Source organism: Cupressus sempervirens, chromosome 3, assembly GCF_028749045.1.
Source record: "Cupressus sempervirens isolate cs-2001-9-10 chromosome 3, ASM2874904v1, whole genome shotgun sequence".
In the NCBI taxonomy this organism is placed as follows: domain Eukaryota; kingdom Viridiplantae; phylum Streptophyta; class Pinopsida; order Cupressales; family Cupressaceae; genus Cupressus; species Cupressus sempervirens.
Window position 1 is genome coordinate 392,901,307 of NC_143120.1, and position 7,161 is coordinate 392,908,467.

Consider the following 7,161-nt stretch of genomic DNA (forward strand, 5'->3'; position numbering starts at 1 on the left):
ATACTTAGAAGAATGAAGATCATGATTCTCCAAGTCGAGATAAGGCCTGCAGTGGAATGGATTGGGTGACATCACTCGAGGTACCGGATAAAGCCTACAAGTACCGGGTAAGGCCTCGGTGACAGGATATCTCAAGGTACATCATACAAAGGCACCTTCTTGGAAATGATGATTGGAGGAAGGTAACAATAATGATGGAGAATGGTGAGGCCCACTGGTTGGGTAACAAGGCACCCTATTATGGTTTCTCCTCCAATATTTTAATAAATTAAGTCTCTAATGCTATAAAGAATTATGTCTTTTGAATGTAAATGGTTTTGATAAGATTATTTTAGAGTTAAATATGTTGTATTGTCTAAAATTAAAGATATAAATACTCTGTCAGGATTTCTTATAAGAGTTCCAAAAAAAAAAGACATTACATATATGTATATATATATGTATATATATATACATATATATATATATATATACATATATATATATATATATATATATATATATATATATAGACATGTATATGTATACATGTCTATATATATACATGCATACATATACATATATATATACATATACATATATGTATGTATATGTATATGTATATATATATGTATATGTATGCATGTATATATATAGACATGTATACATATACATGCATATATATATACATGTATATGTATACATGTATATATATAGACATGTATATGTATACATATGTATATACATATACATATATATACATATATATAAATGTATGTATATATATACATGTATATCTATACATGTATAGATATACATGTAGATATACATGTGTGTACATATATATACATACATATATATAGATACATGTATATATATATATACATGTACATGTATATGTGTATATACATCTACATGTATATACATATACATATATATATACATGTACATGTATATATATATACATACACACATACATATATATATACATACATACATATATATATATATACATACATACATACATACATATATACATACATACATACTAATATATATATATACATACATATATATATATATATATATATATATATATATGTATGTATGTATATATATCATTTCTAGTATTTTGCATTTCCTTTTTCCTTGACAAGATTTTAGTTATATATTTTCTTTACAAAATAAATAAATTTAATGCTATCATTTTTCAAATTTTAACTTCACATGACATTTGCATCTTTATTTGGGCATCATACATCTATAATCTTTCATATATAACTTTATTCAATTGATTCTAAAAAAAAATTGCAAAAATATGTCAAATTTATTGTATTCTTAATCAATAACATGATATTTCTTAGTTCTAAGATGGAAAAATTCAATGGATTTTATGATGCAAATTAAATTTAAGTTATTGTGATTTATTAATTGCATGGAAGGGTGGATTTTCTCATCTTTTGATCTAACTTCAATATTTTATTATGCTACTTAATGAATCTTTTCAAGCTTGTAACTATCTATATTGTTTTGACATTTAGTTTTGTATTTGTTGGTATTATTATGGAATACCATGGCCATGTTAGAATATTTAGAATAACTAAGAGGGGTGTGGGTAGGGGGGGGATGAATTAGTTATCCAAGGTCCAAATACCAATTGAACAACCAAATACTTAAACAACTTTAGGTCTTATCATCCCATTACTTGATCTTTACTGTAAACTTTCAATAACATTAGCTAGTTGTCCATTGTTTTAAAAATAAAAAACTTGTAGAATGTAAACATTAATCAGTAAAACATCATAATAACATCCACAAAAGTTTGACACTAGGATTTAATGTGGAAACTCAATTTGAGAAAAATCGCCACAACATGTCACCAATTTTCACTCTTCTCAAGTGAGACTTGTTAGGAGGTAGCTCTGTTAAAGGTTACAATAAATATTGTTAAATGTGACCTTGTTAAAGGATTTAATCACTCTATTAGGAGTGGCCTTGTTAAAAGACTATATAACATTCAATTAGAATGTCACCTGGTTAAAGGATTTACATAGACTATCAAGTCCTTATGACTATTAGGTCAACCTTGATTAAAGGATTTCAAATATTGTTTACAATGGTTAGAAAGTAAAAATAGGTTTGATATGTTAAGTACAACTCACTTTACATGTACAAATCTATGTTCATCTCACATGTACTAATTCATTGCCTGGCCTCCATTGTCATCTCAATCTTGATTTGCTTGGCAGCCCTTCAAACAATCACCCTTCACTTCTTCTCAACTCAAATTATCCTTATGCCTAGATTCACTAGTCAACATGTAATGCCCCACCAAGGGATCCAAAGAATTAACCTAGAATTTCACTAAGTTTGGTAGCATTTTTTTTTTTTTTTTAAAATAACATGAAAGTAAATACCACAAATAACTTATACACAATAATGGAAGCAATAGCAATGTCCATCTAAAAGTAAACCTTAAAAGAATATACATATGTGAAATAAGATACATCATCCTATTCTAATCCATGATACATGAAAGTAAAGATAATCACATGATACACATGATACATGATCATAGAACACATATACATCCATCATAAAGATCAAACATAATAACTAAGTGCACGGTTCCTCCCAATCGTAAATAGCATCATTAGACCATCGTGGATCCTAGCCATCCCTCCGTGCGTAACATTCAAAATTATCGAAGAGATCATCGATATTAACATAGTAGGAATGTCACTCCTATCATATACTACACCATATGCAGAAAGTAATCTAACATGCAAATAAAAGCATAAGATAACATCATCTAACATATGCTAATCATCAATGAAAGGATACATATCCACCATCATGAAGGACGCATCAGCCATGATGTCTCAATAAATCTCAAATGATAAGAGTGGAAAAATACTACCACCCGACCGCGTGGTACCTAAGTGGTCCACTCCCACCGTGCCGAGGAGATAATCTCAAGTCCCAAACAGGCTATCCTATAACACATAGCATAAATCTCTATAAGTCCAGGAATCCTAAAAGTATACTGACTCAAAGGTTCCAAACACAAAATCGACATCTAATCCAAGAGGCACACAAAGACATGTAGGAACCTACTATGCAAGTGGGAAAGTGTCATCGCATTTATCACGTACAAGTTACCCTGGCAGTTAGCTAAACTCCACGGGTCCATATTGATCTCATGCGGCCACTAGTATCCTCTCATACTGACAAGGCATACTATGGAATGCAAGGTCGCAACCATGCGTTCTCTCTACTCCCATCCTAGTCTATACAAGCACTCAAGGCATGGATGAGAACCAAAACACTTATCTTTTTAGGTTCATTCAGTTAGTATTAGGTGTGAATGTTTTCACTTATTAATCCAACTTACAATGAGTTACCCTGGCAGCCTCTTAGGGCCCCGACCCCCATTGCAAGCCACTTTTCGACACTACATGCAAATATCCTACCCTAAGCTCATGGAATCATAAATCTCAAAATCACAAAAGATAATCCATAATAAAAATCATCAAATATGCATAAAAGAATCAAATTTCCATGAGCAAACATCCATAGAAAATCATGATCACAACAACTCTCTATTGGCAACTGAAGTATCACTGATAATCGAAAGTATCCATTGGTTCTCAATAACCAAAATATATCTCAATCATATTGATCGAAGACTCCAAAATGGTTGAGTCAAAACATGTCACAACATGACATCATCAAGAATAAATCCACATTTCAGTCCCATCATGGCGACTAGAAAAATAACCAAGGATAACTGATCAAAGAACTAAAAATGGTTAAGTCAAGTGTCTCATACATAAGAATCTCAACTATAACAATCAGTAATTTACAAACATTACATAGAGCATTCCATCACATAACCATGGTTGGGTTTATAAAGATCAAGATTAAAACATCATCATGACATCACAATCACATAATCCCCCAAGCCTCTGGTAGACATCCTATAACTGGTCAACACTAGTCAACCCAAAACCCAAAACAATAGCATAAAGAATACACAATGCAAACACATGTTTTGGTTTTGCTAAATTTACATACTTGAATTTAAATGTAGAGGTCTCAGTTTATGTTTCCAAGTTTGGAGAATGAATGGAGGAACATTTTGTATGTTTTCCATGTACTGTTTTGGATGAATAAAAGTTTTCCATAATAGGTCTAAAATCCATTTTCAAATTATAAGATTTGTTTGAAAACGTCCCCCACCAAACTATCAATTAAATTTCATATACTTTATTTAATAATTTAAAACAATTAAATTAAATCTTAATAGTTGAAAATTATACAAGAGTTCACCATAAAAATGAACCTTTGATATAAATCATTTATCAATTAATAATTCAAATTTATTAATAACATATTTACATATTGCATATATATATATATATATACATACATATATAAATAAATAATTATTATTATTACATTTTATAAAATCGAATTAATAATTTCGATTGGTACAATCTAACATATGAAAATTTAATAACAATGAAAATCGATTTCATATGAAATGACTGTTATAACACATATATATAATTATATGCCTCCAGCGGTATGCAAGACCCTGCGGTTGCAGGGCCTGTGACGTCAGCGAGTACTGTGTACCCCTGCCGTCGCAGTACTTGCGACAACCGATACACTACGACCGCAGTGGGCATGGGGGCGCGGGTCTCGTCCCCCCCCATTTTATGCATATCACTTTTTTTTTAAATTGCATAAGCGATTTCAACTCGCCGGTTATTATATGCAATTTCGATTTTAACAAAGTTTAACGTTTTTAAAACGTAATCGATCAATGGTATGATATTCGATTTTTAAATGAATAAATATATATATATATATATATATATATATATATATATATATATATATATATATATATATATATATATATATATATATATATATATATATAAACGTATATATATGTATGTATGTATGTATGTATGTATGTATATATGTATGTATGTGTGTGTGTGTGTGTGTGTGTGTGTGTGTGTGTGTGTGTGTGTGTGTGTGTGTGTGTATGCAAATTTGAAAATATAAACAGTTTATTTAAAATTCTAATTTTCAGAATTTTCCTATAAACTTAAATCTCAAATTTATCCAAATATTAATCTAATGGATTTGGGTATGAATTTAAACCCTAGCCCCGTGTTCTTTTCTGATTTATGCATAAAAGATTCTGAAATAAATTTTAACTACCTATATTGAGAATGCATACAATTAAAATAGGAAAATTCTCAGAAGACATATGGAAGACACGAAAAAGACAGGGAATGCAAGATGCAGAAATAGCATAAGTAAAATCACAAGAATCTACCCAGATTTTGATGCTAATTCGCTCTTCCTCAGAAAACCTGCAGAGCAAGCTCCTCCCTTCTTCAGAATTCTCGAGTCCTCCAATGCTCCAAATGCTCTCCAAATGCCTGAATATAAAGAGTTCTCAGGAAACACCTAGAATGCCTCTAGAAACAGCTAGAAGGTGTTACCAACTAAGCATGTGTCTTTTCCAACCTTCTAGATGAATCATAAGGTTGTAGACACCATGTGCTTAATTGATGCACTAACCTCCATGTTGTTGACATAAGAGAAATAGAAAGGTGCGTTAACTCCTAGGCAAGCTTATAACTCCAATTTACTTTTTATATAATTTCTATTTAAATTTTTTTAACTTTCATTTTAATTTTAATAACTTTTATTATTATTATTTATTTATTATTTTTATTATTATTTATAATTATTATTAATTTTAATTTCTATTTTTTTAATTTATTTAATCCTTTTTCCTCAATTAATTCACATTTAATTATTTATAATCAAAATATCAAAGACCATGATATTTTATATTAATCTTCTCAAATAATTAATTTATTAATTAAATCCATTTATTAAGACTTAATTAATAGAAAATTCACCATAGACCTCCAAGATAAAATATAAAAACCCATCATAGAGCAATTCACACAAAATCAATCTAAAGGGTTAAAAATCATGAAATATGTCATCCGACACATTCGGTGGGTAAAATATCCAGATACTTGTCCTACCTCACTAGGACAATTGGTTTAAGGGTTTGGGATTTGGACTTGAGAATTTATCTCCCTTCTCTTATCATTGAGATAGTATAATAGGGTACGCTCATCCTGGCAATTCAGGGAAGTCGATACCCGATACTTGCAACCTGCAGAAAAACCATGCATGTACATACAATATATATAATGCTAAGCTAAACAAGCAATGGTAGGAAGTGGTGCATCATGTAAATCTCGACTAAGCAGGTGACTATGACTCCCTTCCTTAAATATATCAAAAATGCCATACAATATGAAAACACGCACACCATACACATGCAAGTATGGGGTAAGTATCCATAATAAAACACATGAGATAATAAACCATCTAACTAATCATCAACAATAACTGAAAGCAATATAATGATCATCATGCATACATGAAATGTAAAGTCTAAATGATCTAATCATGTAACCACTGAATCCATAACATAATGTCTAATAGTCTCAAAACAATACCACTAATCCATCAACATAAAACTAGTCTATCATAGCCTAATAATAACAACAACAATGTCCAAAAAAGATGTGAACGATGGTAGACACTACATCCACCCCCCCTTGGATTAGGCTTACTCCTGGAAGCCTACAAATAGGTAGGGATATAACTCTCGTAATCTAGCTGCATCCTCCCAAGTAGCTGAAGAATCATCAGTAGGGTCCCATTGGACCCTTACCTACTCGATGGTTCGACCCTTGAGGGTCAACTCCCATTGCTCCAGAATATGAACTGGCTTCAAAGCCAGCTGCCTATCCTCTACCTGCAATGCATTCCAATCAAGAACATCTACAATATTAGGAATATACTGCCGAAGCACTAAAAACATAGAAAACATCATGAATGCGAGCTAGGCTGGGCGATAGAGCAAGGCAGTAAGCAACCGGGCCAATCCTCTCTAGAATCTCGAATGGTCCCACAAAGCGAGGTGCTAGTGTAGAACCCTTTCCATATCGGATCAGACTCTTTCACGGACGCACTCTCAAGAAAACCTTATCACCCACAACAAATTGCTTATCAGTCCTATGAGCATCAGCTTACTTCTTCTGCCTATCCTGTGCCGTAGTCAAGTGC